Here is a 19,119-nt window from a genome sequence, read left to right on the forward strand (position 1 = left end):
CCTGGCAAAAATTATGGAATCACCGGCCTCGGAGGATGTTCATTCAGTTGTTTAATTTTGTAGAAAAAACATCAGATCCACAGACATGACACAAAACTAAAGTCATTTCAAATTGGCAACTTTCTGGCTTTAAGAAAACACTATAAGAAATCAGGAAAAAAATTGTGGCAGATCAGTAAACGGTTACTTTTTTTAGACCAAGCAGAGGGAAAAAAATATGGGAATCACTCAATTCTGAGGAAAAAATTATGGAATCATGAAAAACAAAAGAACGCTCCAACACATCATTAGTATTTTGTTGCACCACCTCTGGCTTTTATAACAGCTTGCAGTCTCTGAGGCATGGACTTTAATGAGTGACAAACAGTACTCTTCATCAGTCTGGCTCCAACTTTCTCTGATTGCTGTTGCCAGATCAGCTTTGCAGGTTGGAACTTTGTCATGGACCATTTTCTTCAACTTCCACCAAAGATTTTCAATTGGATTAAGATCCGGACTATTTGCAGGCCATGACATTGACCCTGTGTGTCTTTTTGCAAGGAATGTTTTCACAGTTTTTGCTCTATGGCAAGATGCATTATCATCTTGAAAATTATTTCATCATCCCCAACATCCTTTCAATTGATGGGCTAAGAAAAGTGTCCAAAATATCACGTAAACTTGTGCATTTATTGATGATGTAATGACAGCCGTCTCCCCAGTGCCTTTACCTGACCTACAGCCCCATATCATCAATGACTGAGGAAATTTACATGTTCTCTTCAGGCATTCATCTTATAAATCTCATTGGAAACGGCACCAAACAAAAGTTCCAGCATCATCACCTTGCCCCAATGCAGTTCATGATTCATCACTGAATATGACATCCACAGTCCATGATTGCTTTTCCTTAGCCCATTGTAACCTTGTTTTTTTTTCTGTTTAGGTGTTAATGATGGCTTTTGTTTAGCTTTTCTGTATGTAAATCCCATTTCCTTTAGGCGGTTTCTTACAGTTCGGTCACAGGCGTTGACTCCAGTTTCCTCCCATTCGTTCCTCATTGTTTTGTTGTGCATTTTTCGATTTTTGAGACCTACTGCTTTAAGTTTTCTGTCTTGACACTTTGATGTCTTCCTTGGTCTACCAGTATGTTTTGCCTTTAACAACCTTTCCATGTTGTTTGTATTTGGTCCAGAGTTTAGACACTGCTGACTGTGAACAACCAACATATTTTGCAACATTGCGTGATGATTACCCTCTTTTAGAGTCTGATAATCCTCTCCTTTGTTTCAATTGACATCTCTCGTGTTGGAGTCATGATTCATGTCAGTCCACTTGGTGCAACAGCTCTCCAAGGTGTGATCACTCCTTTTTAGATGCAGACTAACAAGCAGATCTGATTTGATGCAGGTGTTAGTTTTGGGGATGAAAATTTACAGGGTGATTCCATAATTTTTTCCTCAGAATTGAGTGATTCCATATTTTTTTCCTCTGCTTGGTCTAAAAAAGTAACCGTTACTGACTGCCACAATTTTTTTTCTTGATTTCTTATAGTGTTTCTTAAAGCCAGAAAGTTGCCATTTGAAATGACTTTAGTTTTGTGTCATGTCTGTGATCTGCTTTTTTTTCTACAAAATTAAACAACTGAATGAACATCCTCCGAGGCCGGTGATTCCATAATTTTTGCCAGGGGTTGTATAAGTAACATTACTAACAGATAAATCAATTTCAATGCGGGATCGGACTGAAGGCGGGAGTGCGTCGTCTTGGTCCCTGACGTCATGGAAATGATACGGCTGTACAAACTGTTTTCACAGAGGGCTAAATTTTAGCTGCAAATTTGTCATTTTTAAACAAAGATTTCACCGCTGAATTACAAATTTGGGCTTACAGATTTACTTTACTGCATTCACAAGGGTCTTTTAAATACATATCAGCTATTCTTTTCTGAAATCTGACCACATTTATTTCAATGCAGGTCTACTTTAAGAGTGTGCATATCATGAATGCTTGGTCTTGTCGGATTTGTGAGAATCTACTGAATCTACTGGTACCTTGTTTCCATGTAACAATAAGAAATATACTCAAAACCTGGATTAATCTTTTTAGTACAATAGCACTACTATTATTCTGAACACTACTGTATGTGACCAAGGCACATGATGACACAATGAATGTCCTGTGGAAATTAAATTATGTGGTCATTGGCCTGTTTAAGAAGTGTTATAAAAAATTACTAATTTCTGGTTATAATAATGGTGAATAATATATTGTTTCTTTTTTGCCTTTGTATTTGTGTGATTGTGTTTGCATTTAAATATTGTATGATGTACGGGGTGGGCGTTTATAAGCTTCTGCTTCTGCCCACACCCTTTCAGTTGCATTGTTGGGTTATTTGTTTGTTATTTGTTTGAGTTTGTTTTATATGTTTAAATTTTTTGTGTTTTTTGATGTGTCTTATAAATTACAGACTCTGTTGCTGTTGTAGTTGCTGCAGTTGCTGCTGCTGCTGCTGCTGCTATTTCTGTCGCTGAATAAAAAATAAATAAATTCAAAATTCATAATTTATGTTTTTTTTTAGGTGTTTAGTTGTGCTAGTTCACTCTGCCATGAATGCAGTATCTAAAGTCCTGAGTGTGTACCCTGAATCCGGTGTACAGTCTTGTATGAGCGCATCACATGAAAACCGAAAAGAGAAATTTCAGAGGAATTTGCAAAGATGTTGTATGAGGCAGATCATTATGGTAAACCTTGTTTTATGTGTGCATCTTTGTGTGCTCGCATATATGATTGTGTCATTTCATATAGTGCTAAATGTGTCTTTGCATTTTGTAACGCTTGCACGGATTTACTGGTACTGTATATTTAAGAGTACATGTGTTGGGAGGGAGTTGGGGGACTGTAAGACTACAAATGTATGACTTTATTCTTGCCTTAGTGCGTGTGCGCCCCAAGCGCTCATTTTATGGCCTGAGCTCATAAACATCTCTCCAGTGGACACTTAAAAAACGGAAAGAGTGAAACATAGAAAGAAGGTTCAGGGAGAGTGGAGAGGAAAGAATGGAAAAAGTGGACACAGAGTGAAAATGACGGATTTTGCATCAATGAAGGAATTTTTTTTAAAAGAGAGTAAAGGATTTATTGACAGAGTAGCTGTCTCACCTTCATCACACCATAGATCCTTTGGTTTCCTCATGGTCCAAATGACTTTTCAGTCTGTGAGGCCAGGGTGCTGCCTTAGCTTAGACCATTTTGGGTTCACACACCCAAACACTCAACAAAAATATAAACGCAACACTTTTCGTTTTGCTCCCATTTTGTATGAGATGAACTCAAAGATCTAAAACTTTTTCCACATACACAATATCACCATTTCCCTCAAATATTGTTCACAAACCAGTCTAAATCTGTGATAGTGAGCACTTCTCCTTTGCTGAGATAATCCATCCCACCTCACAGGTGTGCCATATCAAGATGCTGATTAGACACCATGATTAGTGCACAGGTGTGCCTTAGACTGTCCACAATAAAAGGCCACTCTGAAAGGTGCAGTTTTACACACAGCACAATGCCACAGATGTCGCAAGATTTGAGGGAGCGTTTGCAATTGGCATGCTGACAGCAGGAATGTCAACCAGAGCTGTTGCTCGTGTATGAATGTCATTTCTCTACCATAAGCTGTCTCCAAAGTCGTTTCAGAGAATTTGGCAGTACATCCAACCAGCCTCACAACCACAGACCACGTGTAACCACACCAGCCCAGGATCTCCACATCCAGCATGTTCACCTCCAAGATCGTCTGAGACCAGCCACTCGGACAGCTGCTGAAACAATCGGTTTGCATAACCAAAGAATTCTGCACCAAACTGTCAGAAACCGTCTCTGGGAAGCTCATCTGCATGCTTGTCGTCCTCATGGGGGTCTCGACCTGACTCCAGTTCCTCGTCGTAACCGACTTGAGTGGGCAAATGCTCACATTCGCTGGCGTTTGGCACGTTGGAGAGGTGTTCTCTTCACGGATGATGCGAAGGAGATGTGTTGCACTGCATGAGGCAAATGGTGGTCACACCAGATACTGACTGGTATCCCCCCAATAAAACAAAACTGCACCTTTCAGAGTGGCCTTTTATTGTGGCAGTCTAAGGCACACCTGTGCACTAATCATGGTGTCTAATCAGCATCTTGATATGGCACACCTGTGAGGTGGGATGGATTATCTCAGCAAAGGAGAAGTGCTCACTATCACAGATTTAGACTGGTTTGTGAACAATATTTGAGGGAAATGGTGATATTGTGTATGTGGAAAAAGTTTTAGATCTTTGAGTTCATCTCATACAAAATGGGAGCAAAACCAAAAGTGTTGCATTTATATTTTTGTTGAGTATAATATGAATAAAGATTGTTTTTTCTGTAGCAATTTTTGTCCAGGGAATCTAATATGAAATAAAACATTCTTGCTTTAAAACAAATCAAATGTGAAATTATAAATTGAAAAGTTTTAAAGTTCTAAGAACTAATTTTCCAAAAACTACAAAAAATAAATGAATACATACATAAAAAAATAAACCTTTGCAGATGCACTACCTGGTGCATGACAATGTAAAGACAGTTGCCAAATATCACTCAGTAATATAGAAGAAGACTAAATTAATCCTACGTATATACAGGATGTCCTGAGGCTGTTTGGTGTTAGTACTGACCCTCGAGTTCTGCAGAGTGAAGCACAATAGTCTATGACTTCCCCTGGACTTGATGCCAGTCCATCACAGGATACTTCCCCAGTCGTGCCCATTACCTCTTTACAGCTGGCTGGACTGAAATAATGCATTTGAAGCATCATAACACATCTTCATCCTGGTAAAATCCAATGCTAGGCTGCGTGCAGACCCTGCCACGGGATTGGCAAAATGAACGAGAACAGGCAAAGGCTTTTTGAGCTTTGTTTTTACCAACAACATCTGTGTCACAAATACTACTCATAATAATAGAGGACCTTGCTGAAACATGTATGCACATCATTCAGGTGAAGACTCCACCTTTCGAGAGTAATATGACCTCAATGAATAATATGGGATGTTAGTCAAAATCTCAATCCAGGATGAACAGAGCAAAAATGACCAGACTCTTTTAAAAAATTGACCACGCCTTTTTTTCGTCCCCAATGCTATTTCAAGTACAGCTGTATTTTCTAAACTGCAGCAACTATAGATTTTCCAAGATATTCAAAATGTTCAGAATAATACAATAACATGCTTTTGGAGGGCGGTATGCATTTTCAGAGGCCAGACGTTCATGCCCAGTCACCCAAAATGACAGCTATTCGCCCGAGTTAGACGAGGGCGAATATCTGTCATTTTGGGTGAGAGCATGGATGGAGGGACTCAGAAATGCATACCACACAACAACAGCATGTTATTTGCATTATCATCACTTACTGAGATACACAACACGTAACGCGTACATAAAAGTTGGCTCACTTTAACTTTTGTCCTGTTGGCTGGCATGCGCTGCTCTCCAAATTCAGCAGTGCATCCTCATCAAGCTGGCTGCTTTAGCTGCTGTTCACTGTCGTACTATCCATGAGAAAATCATCTGGAATATCCATATTGGGACCAGAACACACTTCTTGTCTTTTTATCTTTTCCTCTGCGGACAGTTTTTTTTTTTCCCTCTGTGGACAGTTCTTGGGCTGCACGCCTATGACGTCATTTGTTTACGCCCCGTTTACACATAGCGGTTTTGTCGGCAGGTAGTACGTAGACCGAAGTTTGCGGTAGTTCCAGCTGTTTTTTGCGGTGGAAAGGGGTGGAGCATTTCGCCGGCATTTTGACCGCCGTACTATCCACAAATACGCGGATAAAACGCTGCTAAATCCGCCGAATAAAGCGGTGTTTTGACGCCGTAGCATCCGGCACGTCAGTCAGCGGGGGTTAATACCCAGTTCTATCCTTTACAATCGCAGGAAGACGCGCGTGAGAACGGTGGTGTTCTGCTGCCGCCGATAATGCCCTGTGTACCGCTGGTTTTATCCAGGCAAATCCTGCGTTACTCCAGGATCTTTTGCATATAGGCACCGCCCCCAGAATATAATAGGCTGAAGCAGCAGGAATACATGCCTCTGTCATTGCAGGGGGAGGGAGATCATCCTCAGCCTTTTCTTCTCCTTCCTTTCCCCCTCCTCAACATGTTGCTCGTCTCCACCACAGGCCTCCCCTTTGCTTCTGAACCAGACCTCTTTGTAAGTCCTTGCCACTGCCAATTTTCTTTTAGGAGGCATACTGGAGCTTCTCTGCAAAATATCTGGAGCTGGCTGCGAGTGCATGCAGCGCGCTAGCGTTTTTATACTGACCGCCGCCTATCAGCTGTTTGGAACACTGTTTTAACCGGGAGGTGGCGTTTAAAACGGCGTACTGTCCACTAGCGCCGCCGTTTTGTCTGCCTCTGTCTCCGGTTAAAATGCTGTTGAGGATGCCGATATGGGCTCTATCGCCATTTTACACGCCGTTGGTTAGGGATACAACACAGCCGCCAATTACGGCGGTGTAAACTGCGGCACTACAGGAAGGGGCAGGATGAAACGGCGACTAAAAAGTATCAAACGCCGTTGTTCGCGTTGTCAACGTCGTCAATCAAATTCTCCGGGAGCGCTCCCGGAATTAGTCGACATGTTGAATAATTTTTTCGACAATTCCCGGTAAAGCCGGAACTAAGCCACGCCCCCTAGAGTGTTAACAATGGCGTTTGATCCTTAAGACGACCAAAAACTCTTCCGGGACGCTTCCGCGAGCTCTTACCGTCTATGTGTAAACGGGGCTTTACACACAGCGGGCCGGTATAGCCAGGTAGTGTCCAAGTAAATCTACGATACCGGCCCTAGCAACGCCTCGATAAAGTGATAATAATGATCAATACATGTTTGGGAGGGTCATTGAAAAGTGTAAAATTTCTATTTTGATATTTAAAGAGAAATGGCTAAAATAAGTGGGCCAATTTACAGTATTACCGCACATCGAAAGAAAACGAACATTTGCTAAATATAATGAAATTTTATTTTCAGTCACACTGTTATCAATGGAATATTGATTTGAAGTGAAAAGTACAAAAAAAAAAAAAACTTGTTTCTTTAGCAGACAGCAGTATCTAGAGATCTTAAATGTTTTCAAGATTATCAGGGAAATTCCCCCACAGCCAATAATACAACTTCTAACACCACATTACTGTTTCTTTTTCAAACACAACAAAATCCAGATATGAAGATTATGCTTATTCAGTGTTAGGGTTTCTGCAGCAATCACCTCCCTTGCAGTACTTGCAGTAACGGATCCCAGCTTCCCAAAAATACATCTATATTTGAAGTAACACTCTTTGAAAGGGCGTGGTCATTTTCAGGCTGTCCGTCCCGGAGAGAGATTTTTGTACATATCCCAAGTTGTTCATTGGGGTCATATTAGTCTAGAAGCTGAGATCCACAACAAACATGATCTTCTCTCTACAGTAGCTCCAAGAGAAGTGCCATGAGCTGCAGGAGCTGCTATACATCGCCTTCATCGATCTTACAAAAGGTTTCAACCTTGTTAGCAGGAAAGGCCTGTTTCAGTTGCTGAGGAAAGTTTGCTGCCCCCCCACATCTGCTCAGCATTATTATCTCCTTCCACGAGGACATGCAGGGTTGTGGTCAGCTATAACAAGGAGACCTCTGAGCCCTTTGCAGTTCAGAGCGGTGTGAAAGGGTGTATCTTTACTCCAACCCTGTTCAGAATTTTCTTCTCTCTGTTGCTGAACTTTGCGTTCAGTCACTCTCCACGTGTCCACTTACACACTCGAAGTGATAGAAAGCTGTTTAACCTGTCCACCTGTGACCAATACCAAAGTCCACACAGTCCTGATCAGTGATCTGCTGTTCGCCCTCAACACAGCATTGACCTTCCATATTGAGCATGAGCTACAGCAGATAATCAACCAGTTTGCACATCTGTAGGGAGTTTGCATTGACCATAAGCATAAAGAAAACCATCGTAATGAGCTGAGATGTCTCCAATCCACCATCCATTACCATCAGTACTGATGTCCTCGAGGTTGCAGACCACTTTACCTATTTCAGCTCAACTGTCACAAACAACCTGTTCCTAGAGAAGCAAAGCGACTGATGGATTGCCAGCTCTGCAGGTGTGGTGACTCAACTTGGAAAGAGAGTGTGGAACAACAACCACCTGATTCTAAACACCAAATTTAAAATGTACCAATCATGCATCCTCAGTACCCTGCTGTACAGCAGGGAGTCAAGGGCTAACTATGCCACACAAGAGAACTGCCTTGAAAGGTTTCACTTACGTTGCTTAAGGAGCATCCTTGGCATTTCATGGAGAGACAAGGTTCACAACACTATTGTTCTGGAACGTGTTGGCTCTCTGAGCATAAATCTCCCCCTCTGTCAGTGCCATCCATAATTGCTGGGCCATGTGTCGAGAATGAAAGATAGACGCATACCAGAGGACATGTTTTACAGTTAAGTAGCCATGGGAAATCATCCAGTAGGACACCTAGCACTGTGCTTCAAGGACATTTTTACCTGAAGCACACCGGCATAGACAAAGCTGGTTGGGACCAGCTTGCAGAAGACTGCAGTGGCTGGTGTCATGCAGTTAAGGCTGGTGCAGGGAGTGGCCAAGCAAAACATAACCAACAAGTAGATGCCAGTAGACAGCAACGTAAACAGTGTCAACATGTCCGAGCCCTTCAAACTACAAGTGTACCAACTGCAGGCAGGATTGCCATGCCAGGATTGGGATATTAAGCCATTTCCAATGCTGGCCTTGGCCATGACAACCCCCAGAGCGCTGCTATACCATTGTCTCAGAGGACGGAAGGATGCCAGATGATGTGTATTCCTCTTCCTTCTTCCCACTGGCAAGTGAAACAGTGCACAATCAATATTATTTACTTGAGTTTTTGTTTTGTAACCTCTGATGTTCTACACATCTACAGGGCATCTTGCCAAACAACACACAAAAATGCTTTAACACTTCCTCACACTCTAGTTTCTGCCTGTGTCTGTCGCACACTGCACAGCAACTTTAAAATGGGGACAAGTACACACACGGGGATTTGGAAAGTGGTTTTGAACATTTCTTTCCTTTTGAGCACTTAAATGGGATTTCAGGGAGAGAAAATGGAGAGGGAGGAATGAAAGCGGGATAGATTGAAGGGACGAAAGTGGAGCTGATCTAAATAACATAAGAGAAGAGCTGTTTTTACTCTGAGGTCTTTTTGGTATGGCCTCACTCCTCTTCAGAGTAGCGCTCGTTATTTATTGTGGAACTTCTTTCACCAGTATTTCACTATCTTTGATTCATTCTTTCATGACATCATTTTTTTTTTAAACACTATACACCCTACATTCTTCATTCTTATACATTCTTTTATTTTCTAATGAATAATAAGTCCATACCCTTCCACTGATTATTTTGTCCAAATCCAAAATCCAAACTATAATATCATATAATAAGAATGTAAAATAAAATATTATTTCTATATTATAATCTATATCTATATATATATATATATTAACCATAACCCTAACCCTTACAATGGTTAAAAATGAACCACAGAAAAGCAGTCCTGATGTGTGAATATTTGACTTCGTTTCCTGTTTTTATTGTCGCTTCTTGATGAATGTAAACCCACCTCACTGATTAATCAATTCATGTACTCATCATTTCAGGTCCAGTTTTGTGTATGCCTAAAATATGTAATTATTATTAATATTATTATCAGTCTTGTTGCACTTCCTCAACACTTTACCCTATTATTTACCCTCCAGTTAACTTGTGATTTCAGGTCAGGTTACTTGAACATGAACAACCTCCTCCATGACACACGGAGCCCCTTCAATGAGTGAGTGAGTTGGACAAGCTGATGAATATTATTTAAGTGTTATTTATCCTCGATACATTAATTAAATAAAACATAGACACTTTAAAGACAGCAGCGCAGTACATGTTGCTGTTTGCTCTTACACAGAAACAGGACATGATCAAACAGGGGTTTTTTTCCCTCATGGAAGATGACAGCAATATAATGATGGCAGATTCAACAGTGGAACCATACACTACCATATCTCACGGTATTTCGTGATTCAGCAACACGAAATATACATTAATCTATTGGTTGGTGATATTGTCACAGAAAGTGCCACATTTTCGTAACAGGAGCACAAATTTAGTCTAATACATTGTGTGACGGCTGCACGAAATTAAAAGTGAAGTGGGGGGCGGGGCAGGGTGGTTATGGTTAGTGTTGGGGGTAGGAGTAGGGTTAGTAATAGTAAGTTAAAAAAAAAAACCTTGTCACAAAAATTTGAATCATTTCCTGGCGGGAGCACAAAAAAAAAAAACAACAACAACAACAACAAAAACGTGAGACTGGGTTGACCATACAAGACGTTGTGAAATATTCTGCAATGTGACTAGCATTAGTTCCTTGTAAAAAAATTCCTTCTGTGTATTTATAGACTAAAATTCAGGCTCCATCTTCTCCTCCTGCCTGGTGGCTCCATCCTCATCATTCTTCTCCCTAGGTCCCTCCTCTGCATGTCTAAACCATCTCAATCTGCCCTCTCTAAATTTGTATCCAAACAGTGCAACCTGTGGTGTCCCCCTGATATGTTCCTTCCTAATCCTGTCCATCCTCGTCACTCCCAAAGAAAACTGCAGCATCTTCAGCTCTGTCTCCTGTCTTTTTTGTTAGCGCCACCATTTTGAAGCCTTTGTCACATCTAAACACCATGAAACTGGTGAAACATTGGTGTCCCCTTGACCTTCTCAAACTCTTTGTCATTAAAAACAGATGTTAAAGTTTGTAGCCAAAAAACATCTCCAATGTCTGTTGCTTTAAAGCAAGGGTAGGTAACTCTGTTCAGAAATACTTTGTGTTATATTGGGTGAAATGGTCCGTCTATCCTAACAGTCGTCAATACATTATGTATTCAGAAAAAGGAACGAAAGAAGACGTCTGTAGCAGCTGCAGCATTGATAAAACGCCGACCAATATAAGCCCTGTGGTCCGCTCTCAAAAAACCAATCAGATGCCTTCATGTCTAGTTCTTCCTGCTCGCATCACCAGACTCAATGCCCCCTCTGTCCCTCCCTCCTCTGCGCGTGCACACTCATCTCATTTCACCGAAGAAGTTCACTTCGGTACAATGGCAGAGGGAATACAGCCAAAACTACCACTTCCACTGAATTGTGCCATGTCCGATTACTCATTTTCTCTGCAGATTGGCCGTTGAAAATGGCTGTAATCTCTTCCTGAATCACACAGGACCGCTCCAGCTTCAGCCATTCGTGTGCGCCTAACAAGCTGCAAAAAGAATTTTGAGTCGTCTAAACAGGTAATTATTTGTCATGTTTACATTGTCATGGCTTTGTGAATCAGTTGTGTGTTCTTTCCTTCTTGTGTGCGGCTGTTAAAATGTGTTTGTAACAGATTTAACTTCTTGTTATAATGTTCAGACGAGCTGTGCTCTGATGTGATCCACTGACGTCACCACTCGGTCTGTTCACTTCTTTACTCCACTTGACGAGCTGAAATGTTCAAAAAATGTTTCACGCATAAATGTCGTACTACGTGGTGCAATCTAATCACTAACACGATGTGCGGCCCATTTCATACCGGGCCTGCTTCGAGTTTCTTCATGCAGTGCCATGATGACGCAGGAATGTCTGCATCAGGTGTGTGCAGCAGGGGGGTAGAGAGGAGGGGAGAACACAGAGGAGGATCTGCAGGAGACTGTGCACTCTGATTTCTCTTCTAGTTTATATTTGTTCTTGTGCAGGGCTGCAGGTCTGCGCTCTGATTTCTTTTATAGTTTATCTTTCTTCCCTTGAAAACGAACCGTCCATGAGTATATATGGAGATGTCTGGAGTTATACTTGATGTGCACATGTCCTGTCTCTGGCAATCAGCCTGTGAACAGAACTTATGTCCTTTTTTGTCCTTTATTTAGCACAATTATGAGAGAGTTTGAGGGGAGAGAGAGGAACTGCCTGCAGCCAGCCAGTTTTTTTTTTTCTTTTAATTGTTCACATGTGCGCACGCGAAGGAATCATCCGTGAGTGGACTGGAGATGTCCGACTTTTTACTGGATGTGGCCATGTCCTGTCTGTGACAATCAGTCTGTGAGCAGGACTTTTATGGACTTTATTTAAACACAGTTGTGAGAGAATTTAAGAACGAGTAGCTGCAGCTGCAGCCAGGATAGTCCCACAGTCAGATGCGCATTCAAGTTTGTGGGGGCGTGGCTTTGGACGGAGCACTGATGGAGTAGGGGGGGAGGGGGTGGAACCTAGAGGAGGTGCTACTTTCAAATCTTCCTAGCTCTCTTGCTAGCTCTCCAGGACTACCAACTCTAGCTTTAAATGTAGTGTTGCTGCTCCTCATGATGCCCCTGTCTCTTTGGGCCCCTCTTAATGACTGACCGTGCATCACTCAAGCTTCACTGTGCAAATGTGTTTGTTATTTTACTTCTAATCTAATCACAAATAAAAGTGCAGGGTGCAGTGTAGTTTTTATTTATTCACTGTAGTTTTTTATTTAATAGGTGTGTTGTGGGTGTCTAATCAGTCATGATTCAGGCCCTTGGCATTTCAATAATGTGGGTGCTGGATGTGAAAATTATATATTAAACAGTTGAAAACGAGGAAAGACACATGAGCTGCATGTAAGGGGTCTGATATCATGTGGAGTACACACCAGTCTTTTGAGCATGGACGTGTGTTAGGGCCCTTTCATACATAGTGCGAATTTGGTCAATTTGTGCATAAAGTGTGCATGAAGCAGGAATCATTTGCAAAAAGTGTAAAATCACAGCTGCCTCATGCACCTGTTGAAAATGTATGGCCATTCGCACTATTAACACGACAACAGTCAACAATCACTGTCATTGCTGGCAATGAAATTTGTCTGAGTGCCCCACAAGTGTGGCTTTGGTGTGTGAGCTAAACTGACAGGAGGTGTGGCCACCGACGGAAGCGGCTGTTGAAATCTGTCATTCTGGACATCCCAGCTGGACAACACGTACTGTGTTTGGGCAGACATGGACTAACAACTGGCCACTGTGACGCATGCGTGTCTGCCTGCTGTCATCAAGGGGACATAAATAAAAACATATATCACTGTGGCAACAGGCTGCAGTGAGCAAGCAAGTGCATGCTGCAGCCCATTGACAGGCTGCCCCCAGGTTGAAACGGACCATCAGATCATAACATGCAGCAAGCGATCTGACTGTCACGTCACCCACGTGAGCTCTGTTCCACATGACGTGGTGTCAGTCATGTGGCACACCGGCAGGATATGTGCGGGCGGGCTGGACATGTGCCAGCAGATGTGGACATGATGAAAAGAGCGAACTGCTTCTCATTCATGTCATTTCATGAGTGTACGTCTGTGAACATGGGTCATCTACAGAGGAACAGACGGATCATATTTGTATTGCCCGCTTGATAAGAGGGATTCAGTATAATGTAATGTTTTATATGGTGTGTGATTTTATTTTGTTTTTTTAAATATGTTCATGTCCTTCCTGATATCAGACAGTTTCCTGCACCTTTCACAGGTGCAGGAAGTTTCTGGCTGGCAACGAGAGCTGTTGGAAAGCGCAGGTTCGAATCCCGTGGGTGACATGTATTTTTTTATTTTATTTTCACAGCTTGCAATGTGTTCCCGTGTGCATGAAAGCACTGCAGCATGTATTTTTTACATTTTTTTAGCTGCTGCTGGCACTGTGTTCCCGTCGCACTGGTGCCGGTGTGATGTTTCATGGTGTGCTCATACGAGCTGTTCCGACAGGAGTTGCCCTGAGTTGTGCATATTCACACTATGTGTGAAGGGGCCCTTATGTATATCACAGAAATCTAAAGAGTTGTGTGAGCCTAAATTTTGCCTCTTGTAGGCATGTTTAAATAGAATTGTAAATGGTAAATGGACTGCATTTATATAGCGCTTTTCCATGTGCATCAGACGCTCAAAGCACTTTACAATTATGCCTCACATTCACCCATTCACACAGACACACTCACACGATGTCAGGATGCTGCCATGTAAGTCGTTCACTACACAGGGAGCAACTAGGGGTTTAAGGACCTTGCCCAAGGGCCCTTACAGTGATTTTCCGGTGAGGCTAGGGTTTGAACCGACGATCCTCTGGTCTCAAGCCCAATGCTTAACCACTAGACCATCACCTCCCCAATTGTAGGACTTGTGGGGGGGGTGTTTACAGTGAGATCAGATTCATGACCAGTAACATGATTGTGTTACATTTAAACAGTACATTCATTGTTTCTATGATGTTCTGAACTGTGCACTCGCATTTTTTTGTGCTTCCATATTTTTGGTTGATTTATGTACATATGTCCAGCATCTAATTGCTCCGCTGCTGTGGGAGCGTGATGTGATGTCACACTTTCCACGTGTGTGAATGACACCGTTGCCGCCGGATCGTTCAGCCTGTCCGACCGTGTGTCTCTCCCGACAGCAGATAGATTTTTTTTTTACAGATCGCCAGTTTGTTGTTTTGTTTTGGTTTTTTTTTTGGTTGTTGTTGTTTTTTTGTTTTGTTTTGTTTGTTTGTTTGTTTGTTTGTTTTTTTGCTGTTTTTTTGGCCCGTTTCTGCTTCTTTTGCCCACCTTCGTGTTATGTGTGAAGGGTCCATAAAAGTTTATATACACATACAACAGGCTCAGTGTCACTGCATCTAATACATCAAATAAAATGACTTTGGAGTATTTTTATGGATCAAAAAATGAATGTAAATCATTTTACAAATAAAAACCCTCTTGGTGCCTTGTAAGTTAACAGACCATTGGAAGCACATTCTAAAAATATAAATGCAAACATTTTCTGTCATTCTGCTCCATATCTGCAGTATCACATGATGGAAATGTTACATACCTGGCAAGAAATTAACCTGTCAGTATTTGAAAAAGAGGAGTCTATTTCATTCGTTTCTTCCTGTGAATTTGTGACATTTTCTTGCGTACCTTGAACTGTTATGCTCATGTACTATATTTATGTGCTCCAGGGAGACATTTGTCCCTGACAGTAAAAAAAAAAAAAAAAAAGTATATCTGCATGACACAGAACGATATCTTGAATGTTATTTGTGTCATTTTTTTTTTTTTTCACTACCATGCCATAAGTATCAAAAATGACTTCAAGTAGGCATAAGTCATTGTTGGCCACTTTTCTGCACTGGCTTTTATTGACGGTGACTGCATGGCTTAAATGTGCTCGTACATTTATCTCACAGATCACATTATAGGTTGAAGTGATAAGCACTGTGACAGACCACACTGAATGTGCACAGGACTATAAAACTGAAATTTAATGTGCGTCACACTGAAGCAGGAAGCAAAGACCCATATCAGAAGTGACAGTGCAACAGTTTATTATGGTTACTGATCAGCAGACGCATTATAACCCCATTAAACCTTTTGGTTCCATGTGATGCCACAGTCACACATCAGTGACAGCCTGTGGCCAGTGACAGACACACACACACACGCACCTTCATGCTGGAAGACAAAATAGAAGTAAAGTCTAACATTCTGATAAAAGGACAAGGTGGGAGAAAGGAGGTACAAATTAAGTCTTTCATTTCACATCCTGTTCCTTGGCTCAACAATGCAGTGACATTTGGGTTAACAACTGTTTTTTCCTTTAATTACAAAGTTTTATAAGATTATTTCAGTTACTTAGATATTTTGTCAGTGTTGATTGAAAACTTTTCTCTTTCTTTCTTATGTAAGCTCAAATTTAGTCTGCTTTCACCTTTTGAAACTGAGGAAATTGAAGTTGATCCATCTTTTTCTCACTATGTCAAATCTAAACACAGTGAATAGATGTAGTACATCCAGAAAATATTCACAGCACTTCACATTTTCCACATTTTGTTATATACAGTAAACACACTGTTGCCTCACAGCGAGAAGGTCATTGGTTTGATTCCCACCTGTGGCCTTTCTGTGTGGAGTTTGCATGTTCTCCCCATGTTTGCGTGCTCCAGCTTCCTCCCACATCCAAAGACATGGACTGGAAACTTTAAATTGTCCGTAGGTGTGTGTGCGGGTGTGAATGTGTTTGTTTGTCTATATGTGGCCTTGCGACAGACTGGCGTCCTGTCCAGGGTGTACCCCGCCTCACACTCTATGACTTCTTTGATAGGCTCCAGCCCCCCGCGACTCTTAATTGGACTAAGCAGTTGAAGATGAGTGTGTGTGTGTGTGTGTGTGTGTGTGTGTGTGTGTGTGTGTGTGTGTGTGTGTGTGTGTGTGTGTGTGTGTGTGTGTGTGTGTGTGTTATGTAACCTCCATCACACCTTAACGATTTAGCTAGCCTATGTCGACCATATTAAAAATGCTGGCATTTAAATTTTTTTTTTACATCTAATAAGTTTTATTTTTTTATTCACAGCCTTTGCCTTGAAGCTCAAAATTCAGCTCATGTGCATCCTGTTTCCACTGATCATCCTTGAGATGTTTCTACATGTTAATTGAAGTCCAGGTGGGGTCAAGTCAGCTGATTGGACATGATTTGGAAAGGCACGCACTTGTCTACGTATAAAATCCCACAGTTGACATTGCATGTCAGAGCACAAACCAAACAGGAAGTCGAAGGAATTGTCTGAAGACCTCTGAGACAGGATTGTCTTGAGGTACAAATCTGGGGAAGGGTACAGAAACATTTCTGCTGCTTTGAAGGTCCCAATAAGCACAGTGGCCTCCATCATCTGTCAATGGAAGAAGTTCAGATCCACTAGATTCCTAGAGCTGGCCACCTGTCTAATCTGAGCAGTCGGGGGAGAAGGACCTTAGTCAGGGAGGTGACTCAATGGTCACTCTGTCAGAGTTCCAGCATTCTTCTGTGGAGAGAGGAGAACCTTCCAGAAGGACAACCATGTCTGTAGCAATCCACCAATCAGGCCTGTATGGTAGAGTGGCCAGACGGAAGCCATGCTTTTGTAAAAGGCACATTGCAGCCCACCTGGAGTTTGCCAAAAGGCACCTGAAGGACTCTCAGATCATGAGAAACAAAATTCTCTGGTCTGATGAGACAAAGTTTGAACATTTTGGCGTGAATGCCAGGCATCATGTTTGGAAAAACCAGTCACCATCTGTACAGTGAAGCATGGTGGTGGCAGCATCATGCTGTGGGGATGGTTTTCAGCAGCAGGAACTGGGAGACTAGTCAGGATTGATGGAAAGATGAATGCAGCAATGTACAGAGACACCCTGGATGAAAACCTGCTCCAGAGCGTTCTTGACCTCAGACTGGACATTGGTTCATCTTTCACCAGGATAATGACCGTAAGCACACAGCCAAGATATCAAAGGAGTGGCTTCAGGACAACTCTGTGAATGTCCTTGAGTGGCCCAGCCAGAGTCCAGACGTGAATCTGATTGAACATTTCTGGAGAGATCTGAAAATGGCTGTGCACCAATGCTCCCCATCCAACCTGATGGAGCTTGAGAGGTGTTGCAAAGAGGAATGGACAAAACTATCCGAAGATAGGTGCACCAAGCTTGTGGCATCATATTCAAGAAGACTTGAGGCTGTTTTGCTGCCAAAGGTGTTTTGAACAAATGGTGTGAATACTTACATACATTTGATTTCTTACTTTGTTATTTTTAATAAATAAAAAAAAATACATTTTTCATGTTATCATTATGGGGTGTTGCGAGTAGAGTTTGGGGAGAAAAAAAAATAATTTACTCAATTTTAGAATCAGCCTGTAACATAACCAAATGTGAAGCACTGTGGATACTTTCTGGATGAACAATAGATAGATAGATAGATAGATAGATAGATAGATAGATAGATAGATAGATAGATAGATAGATAGATAGATAGATAGGTAGGTAGGTAGGTAGGTAGGTAGGTAGGTAGGTAGGTAGGTAGGTAGGTAGGTAGGTAGGTAGGTAGGTAGGGAGGGAGGGAGGGAGGGAGGGAGGGAGGGAGGGAGGGAGGGAGGGAGGGAGGGAGGTAGGTAGGTAGGTAGGTAGGTAGGTAGGTAGGTAGGTAGGTAGGTAGGTAGGTAGATAGATAGATAGATAGATAGATAGATAGATAGATAGATAGATAGATAGATAGATAGATAGATAGATGATTAGGAGCAGGTGTGGTTGTTGGTGAGACAGAGAGACCATTCCTACCCACATCCCAGTGGAAAAGATTATGTAAACTCTAAACTCGCAATTTCAACAATTACCTTCACCAAGATGGCATTGCTTTCAGATTCTTTGGTGGGGGTGTCTTTCTTTTTGCAGAGTGATTCACAACTTGCTCATGAAGGTCGTGGAGGGGCAGGTCATGCTTCGGATCCAGATAACAGGCAGGTCTGGGAGCTTACGCTGGTGCCGTGCTCACCAAATCCACCGCATGATGCAACCACCTTTGTTCCTAGATAGCAACCACCCAGGTAGACAGGCGGCCCGTCCTCGTCTCAGGAGAGCAATCATCTACATTCCAGAGCGACGTAAAACAAGTGCGTTCCCATGGCCAGTCCCACTTGTTGGGGTCCTCCACCATGAAGCACGTACGTGCTGGATCATGCACAGACAAACAGCCCACATGGCCAAAATATTGTAGCTGATGTTTACTCATGGTGATGCTCCTCATCTAAGTCTATCTCCGTCACCATTGATTTTGCACAAAGTACTATCAAATTTGGTCAAAATATCGGTGTTGTGTCAGGGAAGAGTTTTTAATATTTCAGCAATACATAGTCAGGATCACTTTTAATTTCCATTTTTATGATGAGCTGCTGATTTACATTGGTAAACACACACACAGACACACACCTACATGTATGCACTGTAAGGAACAATAAACAGTGTTATCTTTTGTTGCCTTAAGAAAAGGAAGAAAGGGGAAGAGAAGAAATGAGGAGGAAGGCAAAAAAGAGGAATGCGTGGCAAAAAAGCAATTTCTTTGACTGGCCTGACGTGTAGCTGCAGGCAAGTGTTTGTATTTGCTGTGTGCTGGAGTGCATCACTCGTCTGTCTGACACCAGCTGTGTGCTACAGCGAGCTGCCTTCACAGGGTTTGTATTTACACAGTGTTTGCTCATTGACAGAGTTCTGACTG

The 19,119-nt window shown here is 42.0% G+C and overlaps 1 protein-coding gene across 1 annotated transcript in view; it reads left to right on the forward strand.

The window, feature by feature from the left end:
- LOC117510628 (netrin receptor UNC5C-like) overlaps positions 1–19,119 on the forward strand; it is a 962,031-nt gene that overhangs the window by 201,778 nt on the left and 741,134 nt on the right.

The sequence above is a fragment of the Thalassophryne amazonica genome, chromosome 5 (assembly GCF_902500255.1).
Source record: "Thalassophryne amazonica chromosome 5, fThaAma1.1, whole genome shotgun sequence".
Classification (NCBI taxonomy): Eukaryota; Metazoa; Chordata; class Actinopteri; order Batrachoidiformes; family Batrachoididae; genus Thalassophryne; species Thalassophryne amazonica.